Source organism: Schistocerca piceifrons, chromosome 3, assembly GCF_021461385.2.
Source record: "Schistocerca piceifrons isolate TAMUIC-IGC-003096 chromosome 3, iqSchPice1.1, whole genome shotgun sequence".
NCBI classification, from domain to species: Eukaryota; Metazoa; Arthropoda; class Insecta; order Orthoptera; family Acrididae; genus Schistocerca; species Schistocerca piceifrons.
Window position 1 is genome coordinate 880384205 of NC_060140.1, and position 21281 is coordinate 880405485.

Genomic DNA, 21281 nt, shown 5'->3' on the forward strand with positions numbered 1-21281 from the left:
TATGCAGAATTTACAGGTATCCGCAAGTATGTTGTCAACAAATAATTCGATTGGCGAAATGAAGAATCCGAATCGTTCAATCCGAGATGCACACCACAACCTCTGTATAAAGCAAAAATAAGAAGTTTCTCTTATAATTAGTCTACGTCCACTCACACGGATAACACGCTCCTGCTAAGCGGTAACTGGAGTTCACATTGGAAGTCATTTCGAAACAGTGCAAACTGTTTCGTCAATCAACAACAACAATGTGAAATTACAGCTCGGAAAAAACTCAATAATCATGTCTGCAAAGAAATGACTATATTCGCAACAGAATTCAGGAATGTGCCGCACTCATTGCGGTATTACACTATCAAATTTCTTTGTCCAATATCTTTGTCCAAAATCTTTGTCAAAGATATTTGATAGTGTAATAGGGACTTTGTCAAATGTCGTCCAATATTTGATCAAATCTAGGGCCTCGCTGTATATTTGATCAAAGAAACCGCTTGTCTTCTGTTCACTGCAATGTGACATGTTACCACACGGAGCGCTAGCATCACTGCAGCGTTCTGTCGTCTGTAGTGTTTTTATAGCCATTGCCGGTAAATACAACTGGTGTGTGCCGACAACTACAAAATTAAGAGAGATGTCTGAAGTTGATGAGGCGCTTTACAACGTGAGGCACCCTGAATACAAAGATAAAGAAGATTGAAGATTGGAGACCTAACCTGACCTAACCTAACCTAACATAACCCTCTCCTGTAGCAAGGAATCTGAGTGTTATAGTGAGCCTGTCTTCTGAAGATGTAGCAGTTCTTAAGTGAATATTGTGCTTTGTGATATGAGGATACACTTCATTGAGCACGTACAGAAATGTATGCTCATCCATTCTTAAGTAATTGATGTACGACTTGACGTCTTCCACTGTAAGCTCACGTAACAAATTTTGTTGAATGCTTTTATCGTGTCGTCGTAAAACCCACGGCTTCACCCAGATTAGATTAGTTTTTCGTTCCATAGATCCGTGCTGCGGAGATCCTCGTGGATGTGGAACATGTCGATTTTTTTAAGCTGAAATAACAATACTAATAGTATGAATAAATACATCATTTGTTTCTATTAAAAATTTCGCCAATGGAGTACGAGGAGTTGGCCAGTAGTAAGTCTTTCAGGCTCCTTTTAAACTGATCTTTATTTCTAACTAAATTTTTTATGTTTCCTGGCAAATTATTGAAGATGAGTGTTCCTGAGTAGTGGACCCCTTTTTGAACTAAAGTAAGTGCTTTTAAGTCCTTGTGCAGATCATTTTTGTTCCTGGTATTGTATGTATGAACTGAGTTGTTTGTTGGAAAAAGAGATAGTATATTTACTTCTTAATGAAATTTGTTGTAAATAATATAAGAGGCAGTAGTTAGTATACCCAATTCTTTGAAGAGGTTTCTGCAGGAGGTCCGTGAATTTACTCCACAAATAATACGTATTACACGCTTTTGGACCTTGAAAACTTTTGTTTGACTTGAAGAGTTACCCAAAATATTATCCCATATGACATTATGGAATGGAAGTATGCAAGCTTTTTCATTTTAATGTTGCCTATGTCTGCTAACACTCGAATTGCAAATACAGATTTGTTAAGGCCTTTCTGCAGTTCTGTGGTGTGCTCCTCCCAACTGAATTTATTATCAAGTTGTAATCCCAGGACTTTCAAGACTGTCAACCTCGTATGTATGGTTCCATTTTTTCCCCCCCTTCTTTTCCGCATGTGCACACAATGCAATTGGAGTACGTAGAACTGCTGCGGTTAATAACAAGTTGTTGTCAGCCATCTTGAACTTTGACGAAAAATTTGATGACAGTGTAATACCGCTTGTAGCGCTACGTCAAAGATCTTTGTCAAATATATTGGACGGAATATTGGATCACATCTTTGATCAAATCTTTGACAAAGAAATTTGATAGTGTAATACCGGCCTAAGCAGAGGCCTTGTAAACAATGCGATTCTGAGTAATGAATAGCGTGCGTCGTCGTTAACACAAGGCCGTTAGAACGGTTTTGGTAATTAGGGAGAGAGAATTTAGTACTTTTCGTTTTTCAACAATTCAGCATTCCTACCTAAAATGAGCTTGCTTTGATTTACAGCAATTGCTGGGTATCAAGCATCCTTAGGAATGATCAACTCCGACATTTCTAGCTGCATATACTTTATCGTGAGGAGTCCCCTGCTGTCATCTGCTCTACATATTTGAATTTGACTTGCCTGAATTACAAAGGCATATGGATATTTAGTCACTGTTTTACGTCCTTTCTTCTACCCTCCTTATTGAAACACTATTCCGAATCTGAGACTGATAATTCAACTGAAAAATTACTCTCCTCCTCTTCTAACACTAGAACAATTCGAGGAAAAGTTCTCGTCAAACAGTTTCTAACCATTTCTTTTTTATTCGTATTACTGAAGCACACCGTCAGCAACTACGAATGAACATAGTCACATCACAAGACATAGAAGCTGCATAAATATTTAACCCTAGAGAAGTAAAGGGCAGTGGGGGAATATTACATTGCTGCTAAATCATTAAGTTTACTACTCCATATTTTCTTGAAAGGAAGTCGTAATTTATAGGTTACGCATTAGTCAGTTACAACTATTATAACTCCAGCGGTATGTCAGGTACCACATTAGGTACAAAATGTCCGCTTTTACACCTGCAGTCTTAAATTTTAAGAGGGTTTAGTAATCTAGGACTAATTACGTTACAATATGGGCACATAATGTACACGTACAGCGAGAGGTGTTAGTTGCTCGGCTCTTGCCCAAGTTCATTTGCGAAAGGAGTCCCTACGGCGCCTTTTTCGTGGTTTTGTTTTTGTAATGGCGCCACCACGTTGTTTGTAGAAGTTGCACAACTGTGTCAAGGGGGCACCACCGTAGACATTCCACATCAGCGCTGACCACGCAACGTAACACCATCCGTGCATAGCAACGAGAACGCCGCAGTGACACGTTGCTGACAACATCGTGTACATTTATTTTTATTGGCTGATTGATCCAATGTTGTCTAGTAAATAATTTCTTCAGAACACATTGTACAGGAAAAAGTTTTCTCGTTCGTTTAGAACGTTGAACAAAATTGCCTTCCAACTTTCGTAAGTTTCTGCAGACTTCCATTCGACTAAGCTTTGACTTACATGTCAGCAATTACCCTACCGAACCTAAAAGCTATAAATTCGACGTGAATATTGGCCGTGTTCGATCAATTTAACATTCCACCTATAATTTCTAACCGCCGGTGACCCCACAATATTTTCCAATTACAATCTCCTATCCAGCTTGACAGCTCATGCATCAAAGTTTCTGACCACAGTAATGTACAACACCGTGGAAAAGGACGGCTATCAATTTTGGTCTTATGAACAGTAAAGGTACCATAGAGCCAGTTCTGTGCTGTCCTTATAGCGGGATCAAGACAAAAAAACTTCGAGAAGCTTTCATAATATTTTTAGGCCCGAAAAAGCGTTGTACGATAGACTGTGATGCAAAATATTTCAACATCTGGGAAAAGTGTGTGTGTGTGTGTGTGTGTGTGTGCGCGCGCGTGTACAACAACAGCCAAATAAGAATAACAAGACTGCATTACCAACAGGCATTTAGTGGCATTAAAAAATTGAATGAAGGCTGGGATGCCGTCTTTTTCCCCTATGTTCGGCTTTTATGTCTTGAGAAGCAATGAAGGAATTTAAGGAAAGGTTCGGCTGTCCGATTAAAATTCAAGGTGAAAGGGCAATGATGATGAGATTCACTGATAACATTTCTAACCTCTGCCAAAGGGTGAAGAATTAGAGTAGTAGTTGAATGGCATGAACACGTATAATGAGCACATAGAATATGGACTGAAATAAAGCCGAATAACAACGGAAGTATTAGAGAGCAGCGGAAATGGGATAAGCGACAATTCTATGAAAACTGCATACCGCGTAGCAGAATAAATGAAGGAATTCCGTTACCTTGGAAACGAAATAACCAAAGACCTACGAAACAAGGAAGGCATAACAATCCGACCACCACAGGTCAAGAGGGCATTCCTCGCGAAAGGATAATGATAGTATAATACATAGGCTGTACTTCGTGGACGAATTTCATATATACGTGTGGACCCCCGCACTGTGTGGACGTGAATCACGGAATGTGGGAAAATCGTAAAACATTCGTTCGATGTTTGTTGTTGCATAAGGAAGCTGAAAATTAAATGGAATGGCAAGAAATGTTATCCTCCGAAGAAGGGGGCGAAGAAAGGAATTATGTGGTAAACACAGTAGAGTCAGGGACGTGTTTTAAGACAGCAAGGAATAACTTCCATGATATCGAAGGGAGCCATAGATGGCTTTATTGTTGGGGAAGACAGAGATCGGAATATTTTTTATTAAAGACTCCTGCTGCCCCTGGCAAGCCATTTGAGTTGATTTCATACAGACGTTTCCTTGCACTGTCCTCTATATACCAGAAAGTAGTGTATCAATGGATAACCAAGGTAGGTTCGCAGAGTGAAAGTGTATCCCAATAATACGTCACTATAATATACAATGGCCGACCAAAAAAAAAGTGAAGCACCCAGAAAGGAAGGAGAAAACGAAATGACACTTCACCGGTTGAGGTAGGTATGAGATGCTGTCTCAGTGATTACAAAATAGTAAAGATTACAAAGAACTTGGCAGTACGAACTAAACAGTACGACTTTGCACACACTCTAACCTGGACGCATACACTGATTCGGTTGGGAAGGGTGTCGTAAAACCTTTGTCCCTCTGCTGACACTCTACTGGGCCACAACTGTTGCAACTGGCCCTTGACTTCCTGGATACTTGCACTAGGGTCGAATTGACATCCCAGCTGATCCCAAACACTTTCTATCTGGGACAGATCTGCGTATCTTGCTTACAATGGGGTACCTCAACAACGCGCGCACAGTTCATAAACACACGAGCTAAGTTTGAACGAGCATTGTCCTGTTGGAAATGGCGCCACGCTACTGTCGCTCGAGAGGTAACACATGACCAGGTTGTCCTTGACGTACCACTGACACGACACAGCTCCCTCGGTCGCTACCGGCTATAAACAGAAGCCACATCCGATGGCTCCTCACAGAACGCCGCCGTGCCTGCCCGAAACATTGCAAGAATGAGACCTCTCCCCAGTTCTCCACCATACTCCCCGACGATGGTCATACCCGAAAGTTTGCTGCAAGATACCACATTTTGGATCGTTATAAGTAACAGCCACAGCCCTCTGGATGTGCGATACTGGAATAGACAGACCATCTCACATTTTGAATATGGAGAATATTTCGATTCTAACCAAATTACTTAAAAGGTTTCTAGACCTTGAAAACACCGGATGTTCTTGTGAAAGACGCTATCCAAATTGACGAGTACAAATGCGAACACATTCCCTTCTACAGATTCCCGTCACGTAATTAATGCACATTCCTAATTATGTCCAGTTTCGCCGATAATTTTACAGTCTTCGTTGGAGTCAAAGTCGCATTGCGAATGTAGTGCCGAATACACCAGGTTCCTGCTGAACTGTTACTGAAACAGGTGAAATTGTCATACCCTCCCTGAATTATCACGACACAATTTGCAGCAAGTGATATTACACTGAAGCGCCAAACAAACTGGTATAAGCGTGCGTATTCAAATTGAGAGACACAGTGATGTAAACTGGCATATAGGCTTTGCCGATCGCAGCGCCGTATTCTAAGACAACAAGTGTCTGGCGCAGTTATATCGATTACTGCTGCTTCAATGGCAGGTTATCAAGATTTAAGTCAGTTTCAACGTGGTGTTATAGTCTGTGCATGGCCGATGAAACAAAGCATCTCCGATGCATCGATGAAGTGGAGATTTCCCCGTGCGACTATTTCACGAGTGTACCGTCAGTATCAGGAATCCGGTATAACATCAAATCGCCGACATCGCTCCGCCCAGAAAAAGATCCTGCAAGGGCGGCACCAACAACGACTGAAGGGAATCGTTCAACGTGACAGAGGTGCAACACTTCCGCAAATTGCTGCAGATTTCAATGCTGGGCCATCAACAAGTGTCAGCGTGCGAACCGTTCAACGAAACATCATCGATATGGGCTTTCGGGGCCGAAAGCCAACTCGTGTACCCTTGATGACAGCACGACACAAAGCCTTAAGCCTCGCCTGGGCCCATCAACACCGACATTGGACTGTTGATGAGTGCTAACACGTTGCCTGGTGGGACGAGTCTCGTTTCAAATTGTATCGTGCAGATAAACGTATACGGGTATGGAGACAACCTCGTGAACTCACGGACCCTGCATGTCAGGAGGGGATGGCTCAAGCTGGTGGAGGCTCTGTAATGGTGCGGGGCGCGTGCAGTTGGAGTGATATGGGACCCCTGATTCGTCTAGATACGATTCTGACACGTGACACGTACGAGTACGTAAGCATCCTCTCTGATCACTTGCATCCATTCATGTCCACAGTGCATTCCGACGACTTGAGACACCCCACACGTCCAGAATTGCTACCGATTGGATCCAGGAACACTGTTCCGAGTTTAAACACTTCCGCTGGCCACCAAACTCCCCAGACAAACATTATTGAACATATGTGGGATGCCTTGCAATGTGCTGTTCGGAAGAGATCTCCACCCCATCGTCCTCTTACGGATTTATGGACAGCCCTGCAAGATTCATGGTGTCATTTCCCTCCACCTCCACCTCAGACATTAGTCGAGTCCATGCCACGTCTTGTTGCGGCACTTCTGCCCTACACGGTATTTGGCAGGTGTACCAGTTTCTTTGGTTCTTCAGTGTGTATACAGTAATAGCTTAGCGCTCGCTGCTTCGCTCGTGGCGACTGTATGGCTTGCAGAGATTTTTTGTTTCATTTAATCGAATTTTTTGCTGTTCACAAATTGCACCACCTTCTACGCCTTTCACGCTAATTAAGGCCATGTAAGTATAGTCTGTTCCGAATGCACATCTGACCAAAATGCGATTCTGGTAGCTGGAGTCAAAAGTTTTTGTTAATCATTCTCTTTGCGTTTTTGAGAAGATATTTCCATTGCATCCTTCATCCTCTAACAAATTTTTCTTTATATCAAACCGAGGTGAAATATCAATTTTCAAAAATTTGGAGTTAAATTTTTTTATGTACTGAAATATTTTCTAAAAAAATTTAATCCTCTATCACACTGCCTTAGGTGTTGAATTTGAAGGCGCACTGAAACACTTTTTTTTTTTAAATTTCTAACCGAGACGTGAAATGCAATTGTCATAGATCCAACCTTAAAATCCTTTAGTACTTTAGTAGTTATTTTCGAAAAATTTTCACTATTTTACCGCCTTAGGACTGGAATTTCGAGAGTCCCTTCTTAAACGATGTCTACAGTCTTATCCACACCCTCTTAAAACTTCAGGTTGTTATCCTTGGTGGTTTGGACTGGGCGATGATGATCAGTCACGACATTGACTTTTATATAAAGAGAGAAAAATGGGCTCTAGTACACAAAGCTACAAATGTCACTGGGAGCTTCTCTCGTCACACACATTTTGCCCAGCACCACCTCCTATATAGCAATACGAGATTACTTACTGGTTCAGTTGCAATAATAATAATAATAATAATAATAATACATATTCGAACTACGAATTTTGTAGAGAAATTTTCGAATGGTTTACATCTTGACGTTGATTTTAGATCCACTGAATGAAATTGTATTATTATTACTATTCCGTTGCGACAGCGTTATCTCCAGTATATACAATCCCTTACGATAATGTGCAATTGTCTGACTCCAGACTGAGGCCAAAACTGTTTCTCAGTCATAGCAAAAGAAAATTGTCGGAACATATTTTCTGGGGATCCTTTAATCATCAGAGTCATGACTTACGTTTCATCTGACGCTGTCTACTTATTTTATATTTAGATCCTCTACATTGTGGATTACACGAACAACAAAACAGTGCATATGTTCCGTGCAAGCCCGTCGTTTAAGTTGGGAATGTTCAGGAGTCTATGACAGTTGTTTACAGTATAAAGAAGAGCGAAGAACGTCGCGCTAAAAGCCTTCATGTTTAACTAATGGACTTTAGTAAGAGGCTACTGCAACAATCACTTCAAACGAAATGTCACGAAATGGATTTAAGGCAACCGCTTTAATGTATGCAATCAGGCAACCTATGTGACATCACGCAATAGTAGCACAGAACCTAGTTATTAATAAAGTAAATGAGGTGAAAACTTGTGTGAAACAGATAGATTGGATTGTTATAACAGAAGGGAGAAGGCCGTGTAAGACACTGAAGGCGAAACGCTAGCTGCACAAAGGAGATAGCGAAACGGCTGCGCCCGCGTTACCTCGTGACGGCGCGCGCAGCTCGCTGTCGGCGGCTCCCGGCTGGTCGGCATGTTGGGAATGGTCAGTCACACGTTCTGCCGCGGCCACAGAGGTGACTACAGTCGCCGCGAGCGGCAGGGTACGGCGCGGCGGGGACGGGAGGGGCGGGGCGGGGCGCGACTCGCCCCCACCACGGCGCGCAGCTGCGTGCGGTGGGGAGCGCCAGGGCGAGACAAAAGAGGTTCTGTGCAGACGGTGGCCAGTGCTGGGCGCGACACTACACGGGGCGCGTGGCTCGGTGTGCTCAATGAGCGCGCTAGCCAACCTTGGGCGGGGTTGTTGACGCGAACGCCCCTGCCGGTCATCTGGCTGCCATTGGCGCGCTACCAGAGGGCGGTGCAACAGCACACTGCTTTAGCCGCACTGTAAACATAGCTCACCTCTTCCAATGCATTTTCCGCTTTCCTCCCGCTATCACTTGCTAAAGTTAGTTTTCATAATTGACGCGATATCTTAAGAACCCTTTTGTTAGAATACACAGACGACACACTGTCTGGATAACAGCTTTTTATTTACCGACTACCGGTTTCACTCTGCGTTGCGTATCTTGAGGTCTGGCGCCGCAAAAGTGTAGTGCGTCGACAGTCTTACACAAATGGTGACAAATTGCACTTTGCGGCGCCGGACCTGTAGACAACGCACATTGTCGGCAAATAAAAGTTGATCCAGACTGTGTTCATTTATCAGTTTTCTTTTATCTTATTTGATAAGAAATAATTCTGTCATTCCGTCTAAGTAAAAATTCGACATACGCTCATTCCATTCCTCTGACCGGCTCGATATCTCTCCATGCAGTTTGTGAGAGTTAAGACTGCTGCAGCAGCGTCCACGGGAACTACATGTCCCCTAATAATGTCACTTCCAACTGCTGCGGTGTTCAAACCAATCTTTGTGTTGATAACTACTTTATCAAAAATGGTTCACTGCTTAACTTCTGAGGTCATCAGTCCCTTAGAACTTAGAACTACTTAAACCTAGCTAACCTAAGGACATCACACACATCCATGCCCGAGGCAGGATTCGAACCTGCGACCGTAGCTGTTACGCGGTTCCAGACTGAAGCGCCTAGAACCGGTCGGCCAACTACTTCATCCCTTTTGAGAACGATAAAAGTACTATGAAACTAGAAATGCAGATTAAAAAGATGCTCCGGACAAAGACTCGAGCCCGGAGCCATACCTTTCTCTTATAGCCTCAGCCGTCCAGGTGTCACTCTGGAACTGCGTCAACGGCTTGGATTCTGAGAGTACCTCTGTCCCAATTTCCGAACTAAGTTCTTAGTGGCTAAGCTCTCCTGGCAAGAAGAATATTGTTGGGAAATAGCTCTGCCAGTCAACGGGGGATTTGCAGAATGCATCTCCTACTCCGCGTCAGCGCGTGAGCTGCTTTGAAACCTACTGACGGGGGACTAGTACTGACAACTGAAATCGTGAGACCGGGTCGTCGTTCTTGCCTTGTCAGCTCAGTCCGCGAAAGGGAAGACCCCTGTTTGATTCCCAGTTCAGCAAATACCTTTGATCTACCATTCGTTTTAAAACAGCACACACACTGGTGCATAGTAGAATATAGTCTGCGTAGTACTAATTACATGGATCGGTGCCTATGCGGCTTACTATCCCGTGACAATAGGTTCATAGCTACTTAACTGCAACGTATATACCCTTTTAAAATTGCTTCCGTCTTTAACTGAAAATCTATCTGAGAAGCAAAACTATAAAATTCTTGTTAAAAGTTATTCTGTCTGCTGTGCAATATGAATACACGTCAGCAAAGGTCTGTTTCATCAGACGGGTCACATTGACTTTGCAGAGTCTTGCACCGTAGCGCACATCATAGGACTCCGATTAGAGAACTACTTTATAGGCGTTGCTGGTGTGTTTCCGCTCACAACTACCAGAGTACGCCAGAAAGTAGCGTTTTGCAGTAATTAAAATATTTGCGATGTGTTCGAGTGGAGACGTGCTCGGATAGCTTAATGGTTAATGTGGCTGCTAAAAGAGGGGAATAGAGGTTCGAATCCCGAGCTGATACTTTTCATTTTCGCGAACACATTCCTTCATTTCTATCACATGAAATCGGACTGTAAAACGAACGAACTTCTATTGAAGTTTCTCTGTGGGATAGTGTCCCGAGCAAGCAATTTTCTCTCCTCGCTTACAATGATCCAACAGAGGTTTTGTTTTTTGTCCTTTCCTCCACCCTCTCGTTTCCTCTCCCTCCCTCCGCCCCCCCCCCCAAACCTCTTTCCTCGTCTTTTTTCCAAGTAACATGATCTATCGTAGGACTTCTCCAGAGAGAAAAAAAAAGTTTCTCCTTTAGTTGTAATAGTAAACTACGCTCTTTGTTACGGACTAACCTCTCCTGAATTCCCATGACTAACACGGGAAACAGCAGAACCATTCATCTGCCGTGAAGGTGAAAATTCTGCGAATGCTATTTCGTAGCCCTGGGTAAGAGATCCGTGTCGCGGAAAATACGTGCTAATAAGCACAGTGGAAAGAAATGCCTCAGCTCTGCGTTCAATATCAGTCTGCACACAACCCGACTTCATGATGACTGCGCTCCCGAAGTATTCACATCCGACTCCACTGAATCGATTTTACCCATTCATTCCTTCGTTTTTCGACAGGTTGACAAAATTACTTTGGTTCATAATTTCCTCGAACCCTATTGCACTTTTTCTTAGACTTATCAGCTCAGCAAGCAATAAATATGATGCCACGCAGATTCTTTCACAGAGTTCTTACGCTACTGCACAGTAGTGCTCCGGCCTCCGTTACTGTAGTATACGATACCATAGGTGCGAATTTAATAGTCAGTACAGACACCAGGTTCCGTAGATGTTCTATCAAATAACAGTACACAACTCCTCGTAGCTGGCTGTTGCGTAGCCCTGGGGACGAGAACCGTGTCGCGGAACGGGTTTATGGGCTGACGAAAGATGACAGGTTGAAGCTCACGGTTCACGGTAGTAGCCGTTAATGTTCTAAAACGCAGCAGAATCTGACCACCGTCCATAGGCGCATTTCGGAGTGGCATTTGCCCATATACTATTACAAGCCTGCCTCACTGATTTAAGTGATTTCGAAGCAGTTTTTAGAATAAGTGCTACGGCATAGCCGGCCGCTGTGACCGAGCGGTTCTAGGCGCTTCAGTCGGGAAGCGCGCGATCGACACGGTCGCAGGTTAGAATCCTGCCTCGGGCATGGATGTGTGTGATGTCCTTAGGTTAGTTAGGTTTAAGTAATTCCAAGTCTAAGGGGCTGATGACCTTAGATGTCAAGTCCCATAGTGCTCAGAGCCATTTGAACCATTTGAGCTATTGCATAGGTGCGCGCGTACGGAGATTCGGATTGGCGAGTAGATCATTGGATATGGTGCACAAACTCGCATAGGGAAAGGACGGAAAAGGAAAGCTGTTGTGCAACTCACGAAAAAACCCATCCGTCATTCGCCCTAATCAATACAGAGAAACCACGGAAAACGTTCATCTGAATTGATGGATGGGGATCGAAATAATTCTTGGGCTAAATTTAAGTCCAGTGGCCTAAGCACGGACATCTTGCTCTGTTTCACTGGCAAGGAATGATCGCCGCTTTTCGCTGAGATATTCCGGTATCCGTTACAATGTCATTTAGTCCACGTTGGAAGAGCTTATTTTGTATTAGTTGATGAACACCAACAGCGTTGTCGTACTAATTTTGCCTCTAGCCAGAGCGCGGGGACCTGGACTGGCGTTCGAGAAGCTTTCACAAGGTCGTCTTCTTTTGGTCTAGTGATTTCTGACCTTGGTCACGAAGCGTAAGACTCGTAAAAGCTGTCGAGTCGACACGGAGTACACAGCGCGAGTACTCCACATATCAACGCTTTTATCTTATTTCACAGTCTTTAGTTGGATTCTGTACGCAGCTCATAAAACGCTACTTCATGCACACCACGTTTCGATACAAAGTTTCGCTTCACGGTGAATACAGTGGTTGCGTAATGGAATCTTCCAAACAGCTGATTAGCTTTCGTTGCCATTGCGTGATCCCCGTCCATAATCATATCCTTTACAATTCCCTCAATACGTCAACTAGAGGTAATTGTTTTTAATTTTAAACATTGATTCTCTTCAGCAACGGTTCACTTAGCAACTTTGTAGAACTGGAACGTAACAAATAACCAGCTGCAGAATTAAAAACCTGTAATCTAAGTTGTGATGTGAAGTCTGGCAGCAGGCCTGCGATCATTACGTAAAAACTTTGCATATCTTATTTCACGGCTTTATTTGATCGCACATAAAATTTCACTTGTTACAATTTTATTTGTCTATCTGTTTCGAGCAAAGCCCATCATCAGATCATATAAAAGGATACGATGCATAGTATCGTGTACACATGATTTTAATCTCAACCATTTGCGCTCATCTAAGCGAATATGGAAGTTGGATTTTCATTGTGCAAACGCCATGAAATATTACGCCACAAATCCGATAAATGTCGTTTTTCGGATTGTTTTACACAAACGGCGCTGAATTTTTAAATGATATGCCTTATTGATCGTTCGATCTCTGTCACGAACTGAGAATTCAATACGCCATTGAAACCGGAAAACACAGTAAACTACGCATATGAACGTACTTGAGTTTTTTAGGTCCAGACGATCCAGAATGCTTCCACTGGCTCGACGTCATAGGCTCAAGACCATGCTTCATCACCAGTTACGACGTGCATCAGTAGTTGTTGAACTCATCTGGTGATCTTCGGCAATTCGAACTCGCTGCTGTTTTTATTCGAGATTCAACAATTTTAGATTGATATTCCAACATCAACAGAGACTTCTGTGATTCAGTGGTCTTTCATAATCATTTCTTTTAGTTTTTTTCCAAGATTTCATCGGTTTTGATGGTGTGCTGGGGCGTCCAGTGCGCTCGTCATCTTCAACGTCTTCAAGGCCTTCTTCGTAACTTTCACAATACTCGTTTTACTCAAAGCAGACTCACCAAAGATAGTATGTAACGCTTCTAAAACTCCGATGCACTTTACTCCATTCTTATAGCAAAATTCAATACCAACTTTATACTACGAGAGGACTTCAAAAGCTAAGTTGCAGGTTACTGCCGAAGGCCAAGTAACTTAAGGCCAAGTAACTTTTGTTCAGTGATACGCTACACGTGAAAGTGACACAGGCACGAGACACTATTCTTTGATACAGGAGCCAAGTCTTTAAACAACGGTCGGAACTTCAAGCAATCGTCCAGTTCCCCGACAATGAAAATCCGCTCGTTGGTCACGAAGCCATTCGAGAACCGGGTGTGTGGACGTCTTCATCGTTAGAAAAACTCTTCCCTCCAGATGGTCTTCCTAAATTGCTCAGACGTCGTCTTCTCTGGTCGCTGTCTATGACCTCCCTTCCCGCTCAGCATGAGCCACGTCTCCGTGGCCTACGCCAAATTATCGGGACGATTTCGTTAGACTTCACACGATACTGCATCTTGTCCACACACTAAAAGAATTTCACGGTGAATTTGTGTGCAATTTAGACGCCTTGCTCGCAAGAATCGTACTGTCCCGCGTACTTCAACTTTAGTACATTTCTAGTTGCCGCGCCATTTCTATCGCACATAGCAGTGCACCTGTTATCCGTGAAGAAGCAGATCCGTGTCTGCAAGATACCCATAACATCAATTACTTTCTCCTGAAAAGTGGTCTTAGCGTGGGACGACGTGTGTGACATGCTTTCCGAGGACGATCGCTGTGAAGGTGCAGAAGCAGCTAGGGAGGGGACGGCAACTGCAGCTGCCGCTTGTAGACAGTTCTTTGTTCTGTGAGGCGCGCCCAGGGTGGACACCGGCATGTGACGAGCTCCCATTTAACAGCACTCACTGCACAGCCTCCTCAAAACATACAGAGTCTGTACCTGGCTTCCGAAGAACTGTTCATTGCCGACAGTCTCCTTGTTTTCCCGTGCTCATATTGTTCCTGAAAAGAAAGCAGCGATTTCTAACGTTGTAAAGGCGTTATTAGACGAGGATGCGCCACGAATGGTAAGATCCAGCGCACCTACCATCTGGCGACAGAATGGTGGAACTAAGAATTAGCAGGCACATTATCCCTGTTCTGAAGTAGAAAGCAGTTCAGAAGTCCAGCGAATCCGCACATGCGCACTAGACGGCCATGCACGGAAGGAAGAATTCTGAATATGCCTTCTCCTTGTTACTATTAAATGGTTTACTACTGTTGTTTACACCTATGGCCAGTAGCTAATTATTTTCACATACTAGCTTTCTATTACACAAGCTGTTGGCGATAATCGTTTTTTGTACGGACTGATTCGTGTTCTAGAAATCGAACGACCGAACAAGCAATAAGCGTCCTTGTTCAGGGGTACAGTGAGGAAATGTGGGTGTATTATAATCGCGCCCGCTGTATTACAATGAAGTACACAGGTAAGCGTTTATTTCTGGGTAATTACGCATATAATTTTATACATGTACGATTTTCGATTTATGTATGTAAAGCCGCAATTAAAGAAAGGCTACGTTTGGACTGACTGCGTCTTTTGCTTTGTTTCAGCTTGCCAGGAAGGAGAAACTGGCAATAGTCGGCGAGGAAGTCCGTTCACAAAATGAGTGAACAAATGGTTTGATTCTTAATTCCGACTACATGAAATTGACTCCTACATTACTCTGTCACTTGAGCGAATTCCTTCCTTCATCATTGACAGCAGCTTGCCGAAATTAGCTAGTCCATTTCTAACCAAGTTCCGAAATTCCTGCGGATCTTTAAGGCTTCGATTCCATCATAAGTACGGAAAAAAAGCCACAGCCTTCGTCCCTTCTTCCCAGTCAGAGCTGAACCCAACATCGCCAGGCTTTCGTCATTGCTGTCGTGCCCTCATTGCAGTCTAGTACGCACGCATGGATTCGGGCCTGGACTATTCGCGTGCGTGGTGTAAATCTATCGTCGTGAACGAGTCTGCAGTTCCACAGACTACTGTTTAGCGTACAAATGCGCAAACGTTTCGAACAGGAGTGGGCGAAGCCCAGTTCCCCGTAAAATATAGGAGCGGTCCTCGGCACACCCAATGATAGAGCTCACAAGCTACGGGATCGCAAATCTCTTCAGAGAACTAATGGCTAATCGTTTTATACGGTTAGTGACAACCGTCTAGACATGTAATGAACGCTATACAGTTCAGCAATTGCTCAGACCATCTAGAAACATACAAAACTAATTATGTCCGAAAGAGCTTGTCTATACCATCATCACCCACTTTACGTCCACTGGTGCACGTGGCATCCTCTAGCTTACACTCACTCAGTAATTACGCTCTTCATTTACATGCAAACATGTCGTCCTCTACATTTTGTAACTATTTACCTATCAGCAACTGAGTAATCTTCTCGATGTTTTCTTGGAATCCGGCAAGTAACTCTTGATCCATCTGTAGGCTTTAGACTGGTTAAATATCCCGCCCAAGACGCTTTCTTTTTTTTTCATTATAGCTTAAATACGCTTTCCATTCCAGTTTGTCCCCTTTTGTCTCCTAACACAGTTTCATGTTCCAACACCTTTCCTGGCTCTCGCAGTGGCATGCATCTCGCGACTGCTGGCTGAGCAACTCCAGTTGTTACCGCGAAGTCTGAGCCGTCTTGCCACAGTTTTTGCGGTTCCCCCCCGTCGGAGGTTCGAGTCCTCCCTCGTGTGTGTGTGTGTGTGTGTGTGTGTGTGTGTGTGTGTGCGCGCGCGCGGTTCAAGTTAGATTAAGCAGTGTGTAAGCCTAGGGACCTATGACCTCAGCAGTTATGTTCCATAGGAACTTGCCACAAATTTCCAAATTTTCTAGTTTGTTAAATTGTTAGCGCATTAGAAGTAGACTTCCCAACGCCATAAAATTTTCAGTTATCACAACATATTCACTGTACTGAGGTATCATCATTTATGACCAGCTATCATTGATCACTTATCATCATCCATTCATTTCATATCGTACGACACACGGATTTTTTGCAGACTCATTAGAAGCGTAGTTTCAAGAATTATTTACTGTACCGGACGCACTGCAGGCCATTTCTGCTCCATTAGGTGTTAACTCAAGCCAGTAATTTTTTCAAACGTTTTTAAATACTATAACTCAATTGGTTCAATGGGATGTTACTTTTCTTCTTTTCGATGTGCTAAGCGCGAGTATTACAATAATTCATTTGGAGGTCTTATTGTGCTAAGTTATAGCATTAGTATACGTTTGTCTGCAACATAAACCAATTTTATAATGCCAATCAGAAAAACTAAGATTGTTACGATACGTTCCAGTAACCCGTATTCCTTCTTCCCTTTCCCAGATATCTGTATACTTTCGCTATTGTCGTCAAGATATTGGCGATACAGAATCTTCCGACCCTTTGTCGTCGCCAACCCCCACTCCAGTCTCCTCTTCCAAATCTTAGTTTTCAACTATCCGTAGAAGTCTACTGAAAGCTGCAGGCAGCCTCCACTGTACTTATATAGGCAGAATCCTCTTGGTTTTTAACGTTTGGCTGTTCAGTTTTTGTTGCATAACTTTCTTAATGTTTAACTAGTGACAATAAGTCACGTACTGTCCACTGAACACGGACCGAGGCGACGGCAGATCGGCGGTGACCTACACTCACGGCCGTCTGCGGCTCTGACGAACGCCAGGCGCCCTCGCAGAGTAAACCCGTCAGCACGCAGCACGTGCGCGCACACTGCCGCAGACGCGCACGGGCCGGGGCGCGCGCCCATTGGCTGGGGCGGGCGCGGCGTTGCCACGTCTCCCAGCACGCACGCACAGGTGTGGCCGCAGCCGGCTTCCCACGGCGCCCGGGCGGCGCGGCAACGCCGTCCTCCGCTCGCCGCTATCAATCCTTTTTGTCCGTCTGACGGCCCGTTCGCATGCCAGATGATGATACGGTTTCACTGGCCGGCGCAGCGGGCAGCCGGCTCTCGACTTCCACCGTCTACCTCGTTTAAACGGAGCTCGACTTTGCGGACACTGCTGCGCTGACGACGAATCAGCTGAGCAACCAATTACTGGCTGTTACCAGGCGACGCACCGACAGCTGATGCGTCTTTGTACTGCCGCGGCAGCCAGGTAACTAGACAGGACTCTGGGCGACTGCCAACGACCGACGCTCGACCGCGGGAATTTACACACGCGTTCGGATCTGTAGGACTTCGTTTGACCCCCAGCTTCTTCGCTGAGTAGGAGCTACAGAGATGGTGATACGTCTGCACTCCACAGTACACCTTACGGTGTGCGGCGATGATTTCACGTTGTAGCACCATCGATCATATTGCAATCACCTACAGTATGCGAGAAGATTATTTTTTTTAAAATTTCACCTCCGTGATTATTATGTAAGGTGTAAGTCTGAGAAAGTAATATATATACTTTTTGGCGCGTATTGTAACACGGGTTCTTGATATTATCTGAAACTAAGCCCTCCATGAAAGACGGTCTTTTTCTAACGTCTCGCACGGCAGTTCGTTGAACTTTTCTGTTAATTGGTTCATCCTTCCCGAACATCTTTGCAATGAACTGTTCCGATATCGGTCTTACCCACGGTAAGATGTGTCCATTTCACATTATTCTGCGCAGAAATTCCTTGCTAAATTTAGGCTGTGACTCATTCCAGTCACTGATGGCTGGCTGCGTAAAAGATGTCGGATGCTTTACGCGCATTACGTTAAATTAGTTTACGTTTAGGAGGTGACCATCAGCCTTTGTACCAGATAAGTGATGACATGTAAATGTGTCACCTCCCTAAACACAACGATGTCACTTATATACATATTTTAACCAGTAAGTCATTTACATAATTTTATCGTGATAAATAGACAATCACTGTTTACACAGTTAAAAAATAAAGTTGCGCATCTTGCTACTTATGGCAAACCACGCCACATCTGCAAATTAGCACGGGCAGTGCAAGTAATCTCCCTGCTACGTGTTCGACCCCGGTTCATAACCAGCAACAGAGGGTGAATATTTGACAATATGGCAGTCACTACTCCTATTGGCGAAACGTCAGAAAAATCATTCAACAAATCCTGGCCGAAGATTCCGACGCTAAAGCCGACAGGCATCAAGTGAACAAGCAGTCACGAAACTCGCAAAGTTTTGAAACCACCACAAAATAAAAAGATCGCATGGCCGTTCTAAGTCTTAATCTAAGCAAATCCTATCTCACTTACAAATCAATTGGTGCGACAAGTGGACACGATCCGAACACCAGTAGAGACTGTTGGAAATTTTAAACTAAAACGAGTGCTTTTTAGGGAGACTGCTACTTTACATGAACAAACAAGCACTTCTCATTCATAAATAGGAGAGCGAAATGAGAAGGGCGTTTTGCTTTCGGCGTTTACGTAAACAGAACTGGAGGGGGGGGGGGGAGATGAAGTAATGGAACTATACGCTATGAATCCTCCCGCCATATCCCCCACAGCTGCCTGGCGTCGCGAATTTGCATTATACCAATGCAACTTTAAGGTTAACTGTTTTTGAGCGCCAGTACCGACAGTTGCAGACTTCGCATGAAGCTACCGTTTCTGGCATGTGAGCCATGTCCTGAGTGTTTCGGGTACTTCCAGAACGATAGAAGTTTTGATTTTTTCGTTCCACGAAGAAATTTAATCCAGCACTGAGGTGATAATGTAGACGGACACGAAGAGAGAGTAATGGGAACGAAATGAAACTGTAAGATGCTTTTCTACTGTGGTGATTCAGGACACTGTTGTCCAATTGAATCGATCGTATAAGGAATAGAAGCCTTTTCCATCGAGAACAAAAGCATGATGAACAGACGAGAGAGACTGCTTGGACATAAGATTACCACATGAGTTGATGGAGGAAATTGTTGAAGAGATGGTGAGAAGGAAGAATCGCAAACGCAGGTCTAGGTATGAGTCTTACCTCTTCTGTCCAAAATGTTCAGAGACTAGATAAAAAGTACAGAAAAGTAGAGATAATCTCGCCCCACGTGTGAACAAAGTACACGAAGTTCATACAACGAAGTGAAACTGTGAGACATGTCGCTCTCCGAAAAGATCAGTTGTCGCGTCACATTTGTTCGTATGTCGGTTAAGTCCTCCAAGTGTTTACCATTCTCTAGAATTTATGCACTTCGTAGTTTATGTGGTAAGTTAGCAAATATAATACTAAGGCTCTTCAACAGTGACGATCTTTTACAGAAACGAATTGTCCGCGTGTTGCGTGTCAATCAAGTCGACGCATGCGTCCACGCGTCGCCGTTTTTGTTCGGGAGTGAAAGCGTGCGGGACGAACAGTACTCGCAATCCCTCTTCTTCAAAATAACACGGAGAATGTGTCAAACACTTGATTTGGAGATATTGCTCAGTAGCTATTTGTGACAACAGCGTTGACAAACACCGGCCACACACCCACTAGTATGTACTTGATCCATTTTTTACTTTTCTTAGTTCGAGCTGCCACAACAGATACTGCGCTTGCGTCGCTTAGGCGTTGGGAATAAAATGAGTGTCTGAACTTTTTGGATAGGCGGTGCAGGCAGCAGATCGTCAATCAAGTGTGATGCAGGAGTAATGCTGGAAGGATAACGCAAGCGAGAAGAATGGAGAACTGCATTATTCCAGCGTTGGGGCTCACGGCCGAAACAGCAACGCAAGTGATGAGGAATTGGCGGGAAAGGATATTTTCCATCTCTTCGAGTGGCCGTGGAGTGGGTCAGCTCGGGGCAGACGGAACAAAAGGCAGCGGCGGCGGCCGCGGCGACCGGAAGAGCAGGTTTGCGGCGGCGGCGGCCCGCCGGTCAATGGACCGGTGCGGGCGCCAAGGTCACGCCCAGCCGCCGTGCGCAGTCGGTCGCTCCTCTTCCTGTAGCGCCCGACGCCTAATTCAGCGGCTCCCTATGTCACCTGCGTCAATTCGCGAAATGCTCCTCAGTAACCGCGATCCCGGTTCTCCCGTAAACAACAATACCGGGTGGTTATAACTGAAGAGCGGCTGCTCACCAAGGTCCACTGTCGGATCGTTTGGCAGCGAAACACGGTAGCATACGCTACTGCGGTAATGTAAAATGGATTTAAACTGGAAAAAAATTGGTTCCTATTCTGACCATCAGGTGCAAACCTGGCACTGTGAATGCAAAAATGACACACACAATATTTCTATATGTAATTTATTAGCAACAAGACATGGGCAGAAATGGTCAAATAAGTTGTAAGGTGGCAGAATAAATGGCCAGATTCGCACCTTACATGAGACCTTTACAAATCGCAATGAGAAGGTGAAAATGACACCTAACGTAAGTCGACAGTTATGAGAACATTTGCCTATCAATATGTAATGCAAAAAGGGATGTCAAATGACGGTAATTAACACACCATTCCTATACAATGCATGTCTTTGAGCGGAAGGTAGAACAGGGAACGAGAGTCGAGTCGCTTTTAGTTTTGAAAAGCTAGCTCCACAACGGCGTAGCGAAACCGCGCTGCGGGAGTTACGCCGGCGACCACAGTTATCAATATGTAATGCAAAAAGGGATGTCAAATGACGGTAATTAACACACCATTCCTATACAATGCATGTCTTTGAGCGGAAGGTAGAACAGGGAACGAGAGTCGATTCGCTTTTAGTTTTGAAAAGCTAGCTCCACAACGGCGTAGCGAAACCGCGCTGCGGGAGTTACGCCGGCGACCACTTAAGGGGGTGGCAGGAAAGAGGACAGCGACCCCGGGCCAGGTGATTCAAGCTGGAGGGCCACCGGTAGGGAGGGCATCGGTACAAGGGCAGAGAAGCTGCTTTAGAAAACTGCGTTTCGAAATTCCGACGGAATGCGAACAACAGCAAGTGGCGCATTTTCGTCCACCGAGTGCGA

The 21281-nt window shown here is 44.4% G+C and overlaps 1 protein-coding gene across 3 annotated transcripts in view; it reads right to left on the reverse strand.

The window, feature by feature from the left end:
- LOC124788244 (zinc finger protein jing) overlaps positions 1 to 21281 on the reverse strand; it is a 214550-nt gene that overhangs the window by 63676 nt on the left and 129593 nt on the right. Inside the window, exon 1 of one of the 3 annotated variants that reach the window (XM_047255429.1) lies at positions 8377 to 8459. The exons of the other annotated variants lie outside the window; for them this stretch is intronic. The gene's annotated coding sequence lies outside the window, so the exon portion shown is untranslated. Of the gene's footprint in view, positions 1 to 8376; positions 8460 to 21281 lie in introns of those variants that run through there. 3 annotated transcript variants of the gene reach the window in all.